This window comes from Ochotona curzoniae, unplaced genomic scaffold, assembly GCF_017591425.1.
Source record: "Ochotona curzoniae isolate NIBS_2020 unplaced genomic scaffold, NIBS_Ocur_1.0 contig_3498, whole genome shotgun sequence".
In the NCBI taxonomy this organism is placed as follows: domain Eukaryota; kingdom Metazoa; phylum Chordata; class Mammalia; order Lagomorpha; family Ochotonidae; genus Ochotona; species Ochotona curzoniae.
The window spans coordinates 26,865,813-26,885,121 of NW_024465885.1; the positions used below are offsets into that span (position 1 = coordinate 26,865,813).

The window sequence follows — 19,309 nt, forward strand, 5'->3', positions numbered from 1 at the left end:
TAGTTAACATGGGAATACAGCCTGATGAGTACAATTTTGATGGGAAATATATTTTAGAATTGTTAAAGCTGTATTCAAAATTGCCCCCAAAATATGAATTTTTAAAAAGCAAAACTTTAAACTTCTTTATATTATTCAGTTTAAAAAGATATTTTCTAGATTAGTTCCTTAATAAAAAGCCGATATAAAAACAGTTTTTGTCCTTGTATCAGGAAAAAGAATTATTTTGATTCTTTAAGCAACACATAACTTCATGGAGTCTTAGCTTAAGATATTTAAAGATACATATATTAATTTCAGATGAATTTTGCAAGAAGAATTAGCTATACTCAGCCATTCTTTTAAAAACAGTGTTTATGAAAAATTTGGGAAAATTAATGTTAATAATGTACATTTTACAATTGTAAAAAATGCATTACAGGGCCCGGTGTGATAGCATAGTGGCTAAAGTCCTTGCCTTGAACGTGCCGGGGTCCCATTTGGGCATAGGTTCTAGTTCTGGTGGTCCTGCCTCCCATCCAGCTCCCGGCCTGGGAAAGCAGTCAAAGACAGCCCAAAGACTTGGGACCTTGCACCTACATGAGAGACTGGGAGGGCACTTCTGGTTCCTGGCTTTGGATTGGCTCAGCTCCAGCCTTTACAGCTGCTTGGGGAGTTAACCATCCATCTTCCTCTCTGTCTCTCCTCCTCTCTGTATATCTTTCTTTACAATAAAAAAATGAATAAGCAAATCTCTATTAAAAATGCACCACAACCTTCATATTCATGAGTGCTCGGTTTGCACTCAGCGTTCACCTCACTGACAGCGAAGGACGGCTGAGCCCGTTTTCTTTCAGTGTCACCAACATATTCACGAATACAACTTCATCAATTGCACTGCACTAATAAACTATCAACATTTCTAACCATATTAAAATTGATTTCATGATTTGAGAACCAAGTATTTATTAGGCATTTCTTGTTTTGATAGGTAAGTGCAATACCAATCGTCAGAACAATTGTTCTTAAAATAAAAGGGTATCTTGCAAATCTATTATCTATCTAAGGGGAAACAGGTATACAGTTTATTTAGTTTGACCCATAACACCAAAAATGCTGCTCCATATTGATGTGCGTTTCCTTACATAGGTTTTTGTAGCTGGATCTCATTAATATTTCCTTATAGGTAGTAAAAGGGAAGCAGGAAGGGAACCTCTTACACAGTAGGCTACTCAGGGTCTGAGAGCTAAGATGTGTGCCTTGGCATGACTTACTGTGAGTGGGATAACAGTGAATGTCTTGCAAATTTGTGCTATATGAGCTTATTCACTCATTCAGCACTTTCACCAATTTCATCAAATCTTTAAATAATTACAGTGTCACTGTTCTATGAAATGGGAACTTACACTCCTACAAATTGCACTCTAAGAAGGATTTTTCACAGATTTTATATTTTAAGCATTTATAAAATGTACATATTCCTCTAGTTCATTAAAACTGTGGTAACAGCTGCAAATGGAAACTTTGGGATTCTTCATTCACTCTGATACTCTCTTAAATTATAATTAATTAAATATTAAAGAAATTCATGTTAAAATATTAAATACATGACTTAATTTTTGCTAAGTAATGTATTTATGAACTGTTGGCCAAAATCAAGGAAGCAACGGTCTTCACAGTAGACAGAACAACAACAAAAACAGACAGAAAGATGACAGTGAAGAATGCCTGGAAAGGACCAGGTAGAGCTGAAAAATGATCAGGTAGGGCTTTTCTTTTCTTTTCTTTTTTTAAAGATTTATTCATTTATTGAAAAGTCAGATATACAGAGAGGAGGAGACACAGAGAGGAAGATCTTCTGTCTGATGATTCACTCCCCAAGTGAGCGCAACGGCCAATACTATGCCAATCTGAAGCCAGGGTCCTGGAACTTCTTCCGGGTCTCCCACGCGGGTGCAGGGTCCCAAGGCTTTGGGCCATCCTCAACTGCTTTCCCAGGGCACAAGCAGAGAGCTGGATGGGAAGCGGAGCTGCCGGGATTAGAACTGTCGCCCATATGGGATCCTGGTGCGTTCAAGGCAAGGACTTTAGCCGCTAGGCCACTGTGCCAAGCCCCCAGGTAGGGCTTTTCAAACAGCAATAATGATGCTGGATTTTTTCCTGAAAACCAAAAGGAAGTCAGGGAAAGTTCCAGATGAAAAAATAAAATGATTAAGGCTTAGAGTATCTTCTGGAACACAAATTAAGTTTTGTTTTGTTTCGTTTCGTTTCATTTTGTTTATTCCCGGGGAGACAGGTTCCCACTCATATGCAGTGATGGTAGTGTGAAGAGAAAAGAAGATGAGGACTAAGGAACAGAAATACACTGGGCTTAGTAGTTAGATAGAAAGGATAAGGTAAAGCGAAAAGATCAAGTTGGCACAGTCTAGTAGACTGGGAAATTTCTTGGATGGTAGATATAGTCAAATAGACAGGCTATAATGGAACACTCAGATAAAAATACTAAGAGAGAGCCAAGTGGAAATGTTTAGAAGCAGGCAGTTGGATATCTAGATCTGAAGCTAGGAAATTAAGTTCAGGAAAGGGTTATACATTTGAGAGTTAACAGTTTAGAGAAGGCAATTGAAGCCATGAAGTAGATAAAATCATCAGCTCAGTCATTTAAAGATTAGATGCAGAAGGATTATATCTAAAAGAAGGAGACAAATTGTCAGAGAAGGAACAGAAAATTCCTTATAGCTTAGTGTATCAAGCCTGAGCTCCTTGCTTACTCCATAGTGATACTACCTAAATGTCCAGGAATGGCACTGACAGCATCACATTGAGTATCAGAGAGCATAACACAGCATCACAAAGAACATATTGTATCTGGTTAGTGCTACTCTGTCCAAGTTAACAGCTCTCTGAGTGGTCCTGGAACCTACTTTCCATCCCAACTCCCTATACTATCCACTTCATCTTCTTTTTCATGTGAATGAATTTTTGCCTTTGAATTCATGTCTACATGATATAGTGTTTCGTTTCCTTTTAAATTCCAGTATGCTGGTCTTCATTTTACCGTCCATCTGTGAGAATATACGCATATACTTGTTCACCCACTAATTTTGTATTTTGCCTGAAGTTTCTCTTATATCAAAAAGAGCACAATGATATTTGTCTTTTGGAGATTAGTTTATTTCACTGAGCATAATGGTGTCTAGTGGGGACCATTTTATTGCAAATGATAGGATTTGATTCTTTTACACCAAGATAACTTCTGAGCAAGACCACATGCAGAGAGGCTAGCAATGGAGTGGCACAGTGACAGCAAGGGAAACGGAGCCAGGAACTGCTACCCTGTCAACGACTTCTTCACACTAGTCTCTAACTGGAAAGGCATTTAGCCTTACTTCACCATCGAACTTCCTCAGCACAAGTCATGCAGTCTCACTCTGCCATGCCTCTGACCAAAATCCTGTTATACACTCCTCAGCAGATACTGAGAGTCAATCTCTGTACTAGTTACCACCAATGGAAGGGACTAGAAGCTTGTAAGAGATGCTTAATGAGACACCATGTGCCAATATTCTGTTCAAGTAGGGTAAAGACACATTCCTGATTCATCTCCAGCATCAAAATTCTGAAAAACAAAACAAAACAAAACAAAACAAAAACTTCCCTAAGACCCATCATTGCTGTGGGCACTAATGACTATCCAGGTAAACTTGTTCTCTGTCAAACTGACTGTGCAGAACAAAAAGAGTCTCTGTTGCACTTGATTCAGGTTCACCACTATGGCTTGAAAGCAACTGCAGGTAGTATGATAAGAAAAAGCATAACAATGCTCCAATAAGACTTTACAAAGTAAGAGGTAGAGGAATTTCAGCTTTTCAAAGCCTGCCCTATAATACCGTTAGTTTGCTTCCTCATGGACCTGGAGACTGAGCTCCATCATGTTAGGTAAACAGTGCGGGGATCATAAAAACACAAATTTAATAATACTTCGACACAATATTATGTGCCACATTGCAATGAAATTTGAGAACATTGTCAGTTTACTCAAGGTATTCTATATTAGCTGAGACCAAATTTACTTTGTTAAGACAGGATTTCTTTTGCCTGTATACAAAATGTCATTCCTTACACTTACTATAAAACTCTGTAAATGCCACAGCTCAAAGCTTAAATACACAAATGGTTTGTATTATAATCCTCTTTTTGCCTGTATTACTACTGTCTTTATTAATAAAATAGGAGAACCAAAACAAACCCCCAAAATTGCATCCCAAACAACTAAAAATAAATAAATAATAGAGGCCTATTACATACATACATAAACTGTAGGCTGCACAGGGAATTGTTTTGCCTAGTACAATAAATATTTATAGCTATATCAGTATCTAGCACTAGTCTCTTAATCCTTAGCCTTAGCTCCAGTATTTAGAGTTAAAGGATAATCCTGTAAACAGTGACTGCTGGACTCATCACCCTGCCAGCAGTGAAACAACAGTGTAAAACTGTGCATTCTTATTGTAAAATTTTCCTCATAGATTTCTTGACAGGTGACCAATAGAGTTTCCTGGTATTTGATCAGCACTGGTCAACACTTTCTCTAGGTCTGGCAAGGACTGAAGCCAACCCTTCCTGCCCGTTTTCATCACCGTTTAGACGTTCTTGTTTATTGAGCCAATTATAGATTCTTTATTCCTAACACAACCCTCATTTATTGAACAGGATGAACCAAACATTGAGCTGGATGCTGGGAAAACAGGATTAAAAGGAGACAGATTCTACTTCGGTGAGGGCCCAGATTCCAATGAGTGTACCATTTCCAGAAGAATGTGCAATTAGGGTCATCACTAAAAGCTGAAAGAGACAGGCTTAACTTAATAGAAATCGATAGCTATTTACATCTCCTTTTTCAAGTGTATGTGATTTCAACAATTAATTATAAAACTTCCCTATAGTGCATATAGAATGTTTAGATTTGTTTTTTCCATAAATACATACTGAACATATAGATTCCTAAATCTTTTCTATTTCATGGGTCTTCATAACCTATTTATCCAAGCAAAAATTTTAGCTTATTTAATGGCACTTTACACTCGCACCCAAAATCCCATTGAATACTTTGCAGATTTTTTCAAATTCAGCTTTTCTTTGCATTGATACTATAAGCACGTGGGGGGGGGGTTAATGATCACTTCCCATACACTAATGAGATACACTAATACACTAATCTGCTGGAGATGATGCCTAAGTTTTCAGATATTTTGTAAATCTGTCATTGAATCTTTATAACTGGCACCAAAGATGAAAGAGCTTTCAGGTTAAAGAATACAATTTATAAGAGAAAGAAAAACATGGCCAGATCATATGAGAATTTTAATGACAACAAATTTACAGGGATGGTGTGTGTGGGGAGAGAGCGGTCAGCACTGTGGCACATTGAGGTAAACCACTACCTTCAGAGCCAACAGCATTGTAAGAGAGTGGACTAATAAAGGAAGTATATAAATCAAGCCTTCTTCTATGAGGACTGCAATAGCAAAATGTGGACTGCAATAGCAAAGTATCTAGACACAAAGACCTTCAGCGAACAGAAGGTTGCTAAGGTTCTGGAAGTTAGCAAATCCAACATCAAATCACAACTGATGTTTGGTAAGGAACTGACTCCTCAAAGTTGTTACCTCCTCATCGTGCCCTCAGTTGGTGGGAGGGAGCAGACGACTCCTAAATCAGGACACCTTATTCATGAGCACAGAGTCCCAACAATCTAGTCACATAAGAAAAGCCTCCACTTATATGTCTAATATTATCATGGAGGTTAGGATTTCAACATACGAAATTCAGTACGAAATACACATCTGTGTTATAGCAAATACCTTTTTCTTACTTTAATATTATGTGTTCCTTATTGTTTGTAGCAACAAAGGTAAAATATGTACATGTCTTCATTTTAAAATGTTGACTGTTGAACATTTACCAGCATCCCTTTGTTAATTATCATTCCTTGCCAAAACACACACACACATGCAAAAAACTACAATGAAGCTTCAAAGAGCAGCACCTCTGATACTATAAACATTTCATTCATTGTAGTAAGCATTCAGCAATTTTTTCTTTCCAAGATTTCACCATATCTTCATGTAGAAACTCCCACTTAAGCTTCCAGGAACTGCTCAATGAATCATTATTACAGATTCCAATCTAGCCTCAATGATACTGCCCCCTCCCCACTGTCTTGCCTCCTCCCCATGATAAATTTCTATTCTTCTTTCAAGGAATCAATTGAAGTTATGTGTCCTCATTAAAGATCCATCAGTGAATACTGATTTGGATTTCTAGCTATTAGCATCACCGGTTGAGATTCTAGGAGACATTGCCTATCATTGTGCTTTATAATACTAACAGGCCCACTGGTTCTAATCCCATGATTACAGTTGAATGGACCAGGCTAGACAATTTTGGGTTCTCCCCTAAGAATTCAGATACTGTCTCTTGAGATACAAAATTATTGGCATATATCAACAGGCAGCAGAGGTAAGTGATCATGGTTCTCTGTCTTGAATGGCACCATTCCCAACCATGTAGCAGGTATAAAACAAAACAAAACAAAACAAAACAACAACAACAAAAACCACATTAACAAGCTGAAATAGTTCAAAGATAAAGAATATTATATTCCTTAAAGAAGAAAAAGAACAACCTTGTCTTTCACTTTTGGGGGACTAATTCTCATGAACTTTCCTTTATGAGCTTTAATTTCACTAATTAACTAGAGCATCTTTTAAATAAAACTGCACTTTCCATGAGTAGTGTTGAAATGCACGCTACTATTTAGAACCAAAACAGCCTTGATAGAACAAACGTGAAAAATTCTCAGAATTCTACAGTTCAATGGAAAATGCTGCCCAGAGCAGCAGAGCAGGATTTTACTGATTGATCGACTCAGAGTAGATTGTTCCATTGGGTTTGAGGAAAAAGAGAAATAACATTTCACTTCATTTTGAACCTGTGCTTTCTGAGCCTTTGGGTTCTAGTTGGCATTATACTAATGGCAATGAAATATGTAGCAAATGCAAGCAAAACAGCTCAAGAGTACTGATGATATGGTAACAGAATGAAACCCCTTTTCTGTTCCCAGAATCAGTGAGTGGAGATAGAAAACATAGGAGATTACATTTTTGACCCTCCATTTTCCAGCATTCAAGAATAATCAGTAAAATTTTTAAAATCACATGTTATATATAGGTTGTTGACTTGCCTCCATATGGGATACAATTCTAATATATGTGCTTCTAATGCTTTTTTCAGGTTATGAAAATAAAACATTTCAATAAATAAGCATTACTTACTTAGATAACTTCACAGTAGCAACAATTATCCATGTAGTTCTCTTCTATACATAAATAAATATCCTATACTGCATGGTTCTCATTTTCTTTACTCTTAGAATTTTCACATAAAATCAGTGTTACTGTTACTAAGAAAATGTTCACATTAAAACCTCTTTGTGTCCTGCCTATACACATTATGCACTGTAGTGCCATTCTGCAGAAGATCAACATGAAACTGTGTAGCCATTGCACAATACAAAAAGTAAAATCTATGGAAAATAGCCAGTATCCTGAGAGAACACTCCATGGACATTAAATTATTATCACAGCTTTCATGGCAATTCCTCTAACATAAATGCCTCCATTTTTACATATTATAGAACAAAAAGCTTTGAGTCGCCAACCAGTTTCAGTATCAAAACTCTCATTCTTCATAGTGTTTTAAGAGATAAAGGGATTGATTTCCTAAATGAATCTAAGTAAGTATATATATTCTTAGGCAGACTGAAAATTTTTAAATTTCAGTAAAAGCTTTCAAAGTCTCTGTGTTTTGAAACTCTGCTCTAAAGTTGTGTTTTTTTAGTGTACATTTTTCTTGTTATGTTTTCTTGGTGAGTCACAATATTTTTCTCTTCCTGGATTGAGATTGAGATATCACAGGAGGAATTCATGATATGATAAATGTCAGCTCAGCTCTGCTAAAAGTGGCTCATGCTTGACTGTAAGATCAAAAATAGAGTATAAAATTAATCTTTTTATATCTAGGATCAATGCAAGTTGAAGAGTCAAATTTAGTTCCCCTTATTAAACATTTCTTTAATGATTTCTTGCATTCTTTACTGATAGCTTAAATTATTCCAGTGCAGTAATTAGAGATCTTTGCGAACACAATGATGCTGACGAAATGATTCAGGTGAGATGAGTCAGCCATACACCAGGTGCAGAAACTGCAAGCCATGCAGTCAAGAAAACTATGTTTTATGAATTAACAACTCGCTGTTACTTTATTCTCTCTCTCTCTCTCTCTTTTTCTCTTGTTTGACAGTGGGAGTCAGCAAGCCAATCTGCAAGAAACAATTTGTCCTCAATTTGTCTTTCTTTTCTCTGATACTGGAACCTTTTTTTTCCCACAACCACACATATTCATTCCAATAAACAAATAACAATTCTAATATACTATTGGGTTTGTGTGCACAGAAGGCAAAATTCCAACTCTATTATTTAGGGGTTGTGTGAACTTTAGCAAATTATCCAAACTCAACTCACTATATTCATTTATAACAATAATGATCATACCCCTCTTAGGAAAATTGTGAGAATTAAATGAGTAAACCTATCAAGTGTGTGTAACACTTTAGTGCATCAAAAATGAAACCTGTTTAAACTTTTATTATCAGCCTAGCTTTCCTTTATTTGTAGCAATCACGCTGTAGTCTAAAAAATGTTTTTTTAAGAAATGTTGTCATGAGACTTGGAAGCAGAAAGCCACTCTTGCTAATCCTAAAAGCAGAGGTTTCAACCTCATACTTGTTACACTGCCTCCACACACCTCTAGCTCGAGCCTCCATATTCCACATACTCCACATCTGAAATTTGGTAATCATATACCACTGACATTTCTTGAGATTTTAGCTTAGGGTTCAATTGAAATGTAAAGTTTCCTAATAGCAAATAACGAAAGGAATATGAAAGAGAATACAAAGATCAAATTAGCTTTGCAAAATTTCAATGCAAATACTTTCTTTGTGTAAGTTTTGGAAGCTGAGCTGATGTTATTCCTCCTTATAATTGGTCCCTTTTTATATGCCGAAACAATTTGTTGAGGGGGGATTTTATTGATTTACTAAATTATTACAATGTTGAAAGCTGGTTTGAATACGGATTTTCACAAAGGAAAATTTTCCCCTCATTTCATCCTTTCTCATCTCTCTCCTTTCATTTTCAAATCATATTTTGTCTGATGGGGATTAGTAAGTGAATGGGGATGCTCTCTCTCTCTCCCACAATCTCTTTCCCAACCTGTCTTTTTCTGTTGGCCTCTGACAATCCAATAAGTAAATACATAATATTAAAAAATATGAACTGGTATATGGGGTAGTGCCCATGACAATACTTGAGATATTGGCATCCAATCTGAGTGCCTTTGATCAAATATCATCTACCCACCACCTCAAGTTATTTACAGTTCTATCTCCCCAGCAATTCTAGAATCTGCTCTCTTCCTCCACTAACATTGGCCATCCCCCTGATGCAATCCACCATTATTTCTTATCTGGACGACTGAATGAACTCCTGACATCCAAATTCTCTCTTTCTAACCCTTCAACCCTTTCTCTGTATAAGTTCCCTGTTTAATTACGTCAATAACTTAGGAAAATATGAATGGATAATGTGTTTCCTTGCTACAAACTCATACATATTTACCAATCCCACTGAAGATAGCGTCTGAACCCTTGGTGTGATTTGCATATCCCTGCATAATCTGCTCTTCAAATCCATCTCTCCCATTATTCACCTTGATGTTCCTTCATTTGCTTATCATAGGTTCCTTTAGTCTAATATTTTCACCCAGGCCCACTGCACATACACTTCTGCCGCCTTCCCTACCACTTGCTCCTTGAATTTTTTATGGGTATTTCCATCTTTCACATTAAGTCTATTTGTCATCCATTTAGAACTACTTGGGCCATTTGTTAAAATAACACATCCACTGAACAATGTTTGGTCACATCATCCTTTGACTTTCTACAGACTACAGTTAATAATTTTAAATCTCTGAAGATTTTTATTTCTTGATTTAACTCAAAATTGTTTAAGAGAAAATACAATATCTGTGTTTAGTGCCCTAGCATCTATGACAGCTAGCACACTGTTGGGCACACTGGTAAATATTCAGAAAGTGACTTCTTAATGAATTGCAAATGAATCAGCAAAGGGAACAGCTGCACCTGTGATAATTTACTCACATATTGACCATAAGAAAGGTTGTATGTGTATACAGGTGAAAGGTTCAACAGGTATTCAAAATATGCATGTCATGAAAACACTGTGTATATTTCAGTTATTTCACTGAAAATATCTATTTTAAATCACCCATTTTTATAATGATGTCTTTACCTATATTCTACTTAAAAGTGCGTATATAATTTTAAGAAGCAAAATCATTAAACAATGCTTGATCAATAATTCCCTGTGTCCAGAATACTTGGAAAAGGTTACCTGTGGTGCTCATCCTATAAGAATCCTAAAGCCAAAGTCATGTACAAGCAAGAAAGTCATCTTTCCACCATGGATGTGATGAGATGCAAGGGGGCAAAGCAGATAGTAAAGCCTACTAACTGAAAACTTTGTTGTCATAGAGCTTTTCCCACCAATTCTTTTACAACCCCTTCCCTGGCCTTCACACACAGCAGAATATGTACAAACACAGTTTTCATCTACAGAAGAGGTAAGCCTTACGCCAAAGAAGCACTTTCAGTACTTTTTAAAAGTTTTTAGAAACAATGTGCTTTAGAAACTAAAAAGGATAAAGACCTTTCCATGTCCAAGGCTGAAAGTCTACTTCACATTTATGCTTAAATTCTGTTTCAGACCCTGAGACTGTTAAACAGTTAATATACTATGGGATATATCTTTTTACTATAAGATATTTCAAATGATATTATTGAAATCACTGTCAGCAAGCAAATACCCTGTGCCTAAGCTCATATACTTTGTAAATACATCATAACAACTATTGACTAATTTGATACTCCTTTACTTATTCTCACCATGCTTCAGGTTTCTTCCCCCAATGTTTTGCTTGCACCATACTACTCTCCTGTTGTCTTTAACTGTCGAAATTCTGCCCATCAGTCAAGATATGATTTAACTCCAAATCTCTTGCACCACCTATGATCTTCATCAACTAAAGCGATCCCAGACTTACTGTTCTCTTGAGTTTCTGGGCCAATAATTATCCATCTGGTTCTTTTTTTTTTTTTAAGATATATTTTCTTATTGGAAAGTCAGAATACAAAGAGAAGGACAAGAGAAAGAGTTTTCATCCACTGCTTTACTCCACAAGTGGTCGCGATGTTCAGATTGGAGCCAATCCAAAGCCAGGAGCTAGGAACTTCTTCCAGGTCTCCCACGCGGGTGCAGGGTCCCAAGGCCTTGGCCTATCCTTCACTGCTTTCCCAGGCCACAAGCAGAAATATGGAAGGAAAGTGGAGCAGCCAGGATAGAAACCAGCACTCATGCAGGATCCCAGCACATGCAAGGCAAGGATTCAGCCACTAGACTACTATGCCTGGCCTATATGCATCTACTTTTTGATTATTTTTTATATCTGATTGTGTGGTACAGTTCTAATGAAACCAAAAAGAGAGGACTATTTCCTAAGCCTGTTTTTGAGGGGTCAGAAGAATGAGGGGCCAGAAGAAAATCTAGTCATTCAGTTAGCGATAATTTAGCTCATTAGATATGAAAATGACATTAGTAATTTCTATTGGTACAAAATATTATGATATTTACATTTAGGGACACAGTTACGAGGAATTAGGCTCTAGAGGAATTTTTCCGGAAGCACCATGTTTTGATTAGGAGTATATGAAACCATATCCTACATGATGCTCCACTCATTGAAATGTTTAATGTAACTGCATACAATGAGAAATGCAATGCATAAATCTTCTTGTGACTGTCAGAGGAAATATAAACTATATACAATGTTTCTATTAAGTTTATGCAAATGCTATGTAAGTGTACTTTTTCATAAAAATGGGAAAAGGTTTTCAGAAAAAAGAAGCAATAGAGACAGGGGTGCAGAGTTTAGAGTGAAGCAGTTTATCAGATAAAATTATGATAGAAATATATTATAATATATGGTAGCAGTTGAATATTAGCAATTTCATTCAACTCAGAATGTCACTTCTACATTTATTTGGAAATTCAAATGGAATACATGTTGTTCTGTATTTGAGAGAAAAACTACTTTGAATATTCATGGCAGAAGATCAATAATTCTCACACCAACAGATCACTGAATTGGACATAACACCTAATGAATAATCACGTAGTTATGAAATAATTTACTTGCAAATTTTACATTTTGAATTGATACGTAAAATGTTTATACCATTCATGGTCGTGTCTTCATTCATAAACGTATATATTGTGTATAGCTCAAATCAGGGTAAATACATCTTTCTTCTCCAGCTTCTCTCATGCCATTGTGATGAATTCAGACTTTTAATAAATGTATCAAAATAGCATCGTTAAGGACTAAAAAGAAAGATTAAGGAAATGTGGCTTTATAAGCTGCTTATAATCTTTAAATTGCTGGATACTCATTTACATGACTACATATTTTGATGATTTTTGCATAATAAGAAGAGAGGAAAACACAGTTATTTATATCAGCCAACATTGTATTGCATTTGATCCCAGGAAGTCGACTTTTTTAATCATTTAACTTCCAGAATGTGCAACTCCAACTGCCACAGATAACATACTCGTACTACATATGGGGCAATTGGGGATTGGTAAATAATGAAAAATAGTAATTTACATAAAAAGACCAAATGATTGCCTTCCAGTGCCATATCATGTCTCTAAAAGTGAGCAAAGTGTTTTATTCAAAGGGTACTTGAGTATTCATAAAATGAGGGCACATTATTTTCTAGTCCTTGCATGCTTTTATAAAAAGTCATATAATTACATAATCATGGGCTGACACATCCATAAAAAAATCGGTGCAAATCACTCTGAGTGTCCGCAATGCTGCGTGCCTAAGCAATAAAGACAGAGCAATTCAACTGGGGAGGTTAAACAGATGTAAAACACACACACACATATTAGCTCTGTTTTGCAGGAAAGTATTAAGATAATCATGTTTAAACCCATGCTGGAAATGCAGTACTATTTAAAGAATTCTGCACTTCAGTATTATTGAGCTGACTCTAATTCATGAAACAGCAGTATGGAACCAGCTTGAATCCAGAGTCATACTTACATCCCAGGAGGACATGACAAAGACATTAAAAAAAAAAGTGTGCTTCGCTTCAGGCCTTCTCTGAACCCAATTTGTGCCAATAGCAATTTGAGATGCAAAGATAATCATGACATAATCAACCAGTAGGGCAGAAAGGTACATGTGAGAAATATATGTCTCCTTAGCTTTGATATCCATGTCTGAGGGAGGTTCTATTGACACTAGAATATACTAGTAGTACATATGGGAAGGGTAAATTGAGAATCCACAAATCTCACGAATCTATCTATCTATCTATCTATCTATCTATCTATCTATCTATCTATTAAATCCATTTGCTTTTGCCTTCAGGTACTAATACCAGCGAGCTGCACAGGCGGCTTGTGCAATGAGACTGACACTGCAATTAGGTAAATGGCTTCTTGACTTCTGTGACTAATCTGCCGAGGTTGGCTTTTTCTGTGGTGCTGCTTCAGCATTCAAATTTGCCAGAAGAGTATAAAGCCAAGTGGCCATTAAATGCAAGAATACAAGTCAGCACGTGAGTCTAATTTTTCATTGTATTATTTCTAAGTCATTTGAATAGACATTGATAACGCCAATTCACAGGAGTTTCAGTTTATAATATTTGACTGTATAGAGGAGCGATAATATTTCTTTAACAGCAGATCCTGATTTTCAAATATAAAATCACTTAAATTTTATCTATTCTATTTGCTCATTATAATCAAAATGTTATTTTACCTATGGAAAAGAGATTATCAATTAATTACTGGTAAATGCTACCTATCCACTTTTCTTTTTTCTTTTTTTTATATACTTAAAAATTGCCCTTTATTTCCTGCCTTGCTGTTAAGATTTATTTATTTTTATTGTGAAGTCAGATATACAGAGAGGAGTAGAGACAGAAAGGAAGATCTTCTGTCCCTTGATTCACTCCCCTAGTGGCCGCAACGGCAGGAGCTGAGCCAACCTGAATTCAGTAGCCCGGAGCCTCTTCTGGGTCTCCCACATGGGTACTGCGCCCCAAGGCTTTGAGCTTTGCTCCACTGCCCTCCCAGGCCACAAGTGGGTCCTGGGTGGGAAGCGGGGCTGCCAGAATTACAACCAGTGCCCGGAATGGATCCTGCCATATCCAAGGCGAGGAAGTGCTAGGCTACAACACCAGGCCTCCTTTAATTTCATTAATTTATGTCTACAGATTTTCCTCTAGTATTATGCTCAGTGGTGGTGCTCACTTATTCAATGCTTTTGACAATTACAACTTCTACGTTGCAATAAAGCGCATACAAATATAGGACCTAGTACAATAGCCTAATGGCTGATGTTCTTCGCCTTGCATACACTGGGATCTCATATGGGTATCGGTTTGTGTCCCGGATGCTCCACTTCCTATCCAGTTCCCGGTTTGCGCCCTGGGAAAACAGTCAAAGACTGCCCAAGCCTTGGGACCTTGCACCTCTGTGGGAGACTTGGAAGAAGTTCCTGGCTTTTACTTCAAATCAGCTCAGCACTGGCAGTTGTAGCCACTTGGAGAGCAAACCAGCAGACTTTAGATTTTTGTCTCTCCTTGTTTGTTTTCCTGACATTCCTATAAAAATCAATAATTTTTTTTTTACAGTGGATACACACAGCATTTTCTTGAAGTTGCTAAACAACATTTTGTGGGGTATTCTTCCATCTTCGGATATTAATGAGCTAACACTTACATACCACTCATGTTCTAGCATTGTAGAAATAGTCATGCTGACCTTTCATTACCATATGCTGATACTTGCAGTCTAATGTTACATATAGTGTAATTTTAAAAAAAATGATAGGTAAGATAAAATTATATAAAACAAGGGAATGCTTAAAATGTCATGAGTTCTCTGGATATTAGGTGCAATGTATATATCAATGGGATAAAAATTCACACAAAACACAAATACTCCAAAATGACAGTATAAACAGGGCATAGATCAATATTGACTAAAAACAGAGCTCCAAGGCAATAATTCCAGGTATATTTAATCCATAAAATAATTCTCTTTACAGATTACAAAAGTGAGGCTATTGGAGGTTACCTGAGGAGTAAATTATTTTAGAAGCCAGTTTCTACTTTCAATGTAATTTTCCTTTTACATCACATGTCCTCTCTTATATTTCATTTCAAAGGATTAGAGAGACTGAAGTGAGAAAAAAGAGTGACTTGGAGAATGTTACAGGCATTTGACATGCAATTAGTATGATGGGGAACACACATAATCACCTTCTCAGTGCAAATTGTAAATGGGGAGAAAATGTGCCTACATCTGCTCATTTAACATACAGCATGTGAAAGAAAATAGTGCAGAAATACAAACATTCTAGAAATGACTCATTTCTAAAAATTTCTCTCTCCAAAGCTTCTCTACAGTTCATGGTAGAAGTAGATTTCCAAATCAGTGTGATCTGTTAATGTGAGAGGTGCTTGAAGTGTCACGCAGATTAACTGATGTCGCATCTTTTGTATATGAATATCTGACCAGTTTGATTTACCTTTGAAAACTGCATCAGAGTGACAGACAACACATTTGGTAAAGCTGCAGCTCCTGTCTCTTTGGCTGCAATCATCAGAAGAGCAGGTGGCTTTCCTTCTTTTGGATGTTCCCCAGTTGTACAGCTGCTGAATGGGAAGTAAAGAGGGCAGCCACTCCCAGAAGGATGCATGCCCAGGAAATTTGGCCTGAACGGGAGCTGCAAGCCCACATAATGTGAAGGCTTCTTTCTGAATACTAAAAAACAAACACACATCTAGCATCTATGCCTCTCATATACATACATATATTTGTACTTATTATGAATTTAAAAACAGATCATCATTTTTGAAAGCATATTTCTTTGATTAACCAAAACCTTTAAATTATTAACCTAAAATATGTACTTAATCAAAACTACTTTTGAACTGACAACTTATGAAACCAAGGCACACTGCTATTTTCCTTCTTGCTTTTATGACTCCATCTTCTATCGTACAAAGTCACTAAATCCCGAATAAATTCATGATTTTTTTTCAATTTTGGGCAGAATGCAGTAAAAAAACACATAGTGATTCTAGATTAATGGTTTTCAGGTGTTTAGGATTAAAAAAAATTTTTTCCCAGGAACCTTTTTTAAAAATGTACTTAGCCTCACCTTGACCCCTGAGAGTCAGAGTCAGCTATTATGGATTTGGGCACATGTTCACAATGATGGACATATGACTGCTTATGAAGAACCATACTATACTAATAATATAGGTGAACTTGGAGAGAGGGGAGGGGATTGAGGAGGGGATAAGCGAAATTCCAGGACCTATGTAACTGTATCATAAAATAATAATAATAATAATAAAGTAAAATATATTTCTAAAAAGTAAGAAATAACAATGTTGCAGAATATGAAAGCACTTCCCTTAAAAATTTCAGTGGTTGTTATAATTTGCTGAATCAAATTTTCCTTACAACTAAAGTTTTGTTTTTAAAAAATCATTTCCAAATAAAGCTTTAGCCTCAAAAAAATTTATATAAAATGACTTAAAATTTAAAAAATAAGTTTGAGACTCCAAGACACACACACACACACACACACACACACACACACACACACACACACACACACACACACACCAAGTGGGAATGGGACTAAGGACAAGCACTCCCTCTAGGAGTGTTTTTAAATTTCTCTAATTCCCTTCTCAGGAGGCAAATATGGAACACATCACTTGACAAACTCTAGCAGGACTAGCAATTCCAATGATTCCGGCTCTTATAGCACAGAAATCAAGTCATTTTTAAAGAAGTTCTTTGGTTTTACTTTCTTTTTGACTAGTATCCATTCATTTGCAATGGCACTTTCTATCAAATTTTGCTTTCTCTCATGAAGCTTTCTGTCCCAAACAGTATGGTTTCAAAGTGGTGCGATTTAGGGTTTTTGCTTTTATTCTGGTAGTCAATGGCCACACAGCATTTTTACAGGGCGCAAGGGGTATTGCTGTAGCAAGAGGCAGAGAGCTTGAGAAATGAAGCTGCTGATGGTACCCGGAATTTCATTTCTTGTGTCACATACAGCAGTACCACTATAATATCTATGCCTATTAACTATTGCTTCAGCTTTCATGGTAATCATATTAAATTTATGGTTTATCATATTTACATATTAATAGATATCATTACTAAATAACATAGATAAGCCACAATTTTCTTATTTCTTTGAAAATCATGCTAGCACGGCCATTATAGCAAGCATTAAATGAGAGTTACATAAATGAAACACTTAGCTTTGTTCAAAAGTTATAGCTAATATTAATATTTATTGCTACTTTAGTTAGATCATTATATGCCTATCAATTGACAAAGTTTGGACTAAAGATTTCTGTCACAAGACTTTTCTGAAATCACACATTTAGGTTTCCAATGTCTTAGAAAGTTTTTTGAAAATGTGTTTTCCTCTTGTAAAATAAATGAAAATAACAAATGAAGACTAATTCTTGTTTACCCAAAGCAGGCACTGGAAACTTTCTCCCTTAGACTCTCCCTAAGGAATCAAACTGGGAATTCAGACTTCTGATCTCCTAAACAGAGACAAAATCAAGTTCTGGATTAAGATACAAGTTTGTACAAGTTTGCATTATTTTTGAATGGCAGGCCTAAGAAATTCTTGCAGCCACTATTCCTCTCTCCCAAGCCTCCTTTGTGCATATTTATACAGCTTTTCCCTGAGCCTTTGATACATTGGTGAAGCGCGCCAACTTCCGTGAGGTTTTCTTGGGGGTTGGAATTGTAGGGAACAGGGCTAAATGAACTTGAAAAATCCAGCAGTGGCTGCTCAACTTCCTATCCAGCTCCTTACTAAGGCACCTGGGAGCGCAGCATAAGAAGGTCCAGGTGCTTGAGTTCCTGCCTCCCTGTGGGAAATCCAGATGAAATTTCAGACTCCAGACTTTGGTCTGGCCCAGCCCTGACCCTTTCAGATAACTGGGGAGTGAACGTGTGTGTGTGTGTGTGTGTGTGTATCTCACTCTTTGTGTAATTCTGCCTATCCATTAAAATAAACAAGTCTGAACACATGAGGGTGAAGTTTCCTGAGAAACTGAGAACTGAGAGTTCTTATATAAGATGTATTATATAATATATGATAAATATATCTTTTAATAAATACAATGTACATAATATGAAACATATTATATATTAATTTATTTTATATTATTTTCTTCTTTATATAATATATAAAATATAAAATGCATTATATATTATATGTTATAATGCATGTTGTATGATACATAATACATATTATATATGATAAAATATGCAATAATTTACACTTTATTTCTTGTTCTATTGCTTAAATATCTCTTGCTATAACATTACTGGATCTATGAAACGCAGGTAAGGTCATTCCTTTCTACATCTCATAATCCTTGTAAAATGGTAAACTGACTTGTGTCACATGACTGTATGAATTACAATACTTCATGACAACTGAGTGAATTGGGGTCAAATATTATTTACAATTGTGATTCCTTAAAAAAGCCTTTAAAAATAAGAAGATAATAAAATAAATGGTAAACTATAAAATTCAGCAGAATTGTTAAAATATGTGATTAGTTATGATTAGGAAAATGTTTTGCAATTTAAAATAATACTATTGATTACTGCAAAATGAATATGATTTTGATTTGGAATTTGTAATTATCTAATGTTACAAAGAAACATATGGTAAGACTCCAACGAAAATGATACAAGCAGCTGATTTTAAAAAGCACCAACAAAACTCTTGTTCAAACAGAGAACCCATTCCATGTTCAACACAGCTAGGAGGGTTTGAAGAGAGATAAAGCCTTGAAAAGGCTGCTGCGAACCTCGCTGCTGTTCAGATAGCAGGTGAGTGGGCTATTATGTCACTGTTTGCAATAAATGTGTCCTATGGCCAGTGAGTGCCTGACTTTTTACAAAGTTTTGTTCATTCACTCATTTGAAGTGTAGTTACAATGAGAGAAGAAACCAAGTTCTTTCATTTGCTAGTTCATTATCCAAAA

At 36.1% G+C, this 19,309-nt stretch overlaps 1 protein-coding gene across 3 annotated transcripts in view; it reads right to left on the bottom strand.

Annotated features, from left to right (window-relative positions):
• ROBO2 (roundabout guidance receptor 2) overlaps nt 1-19,309 on the bottom strand; it is a 576,432-nt gene that overhangs the window by 205,473 nt on the left and 351,650 nt on the right. The gene's annotated exons all lie outside the window — the stretch shown is intronic.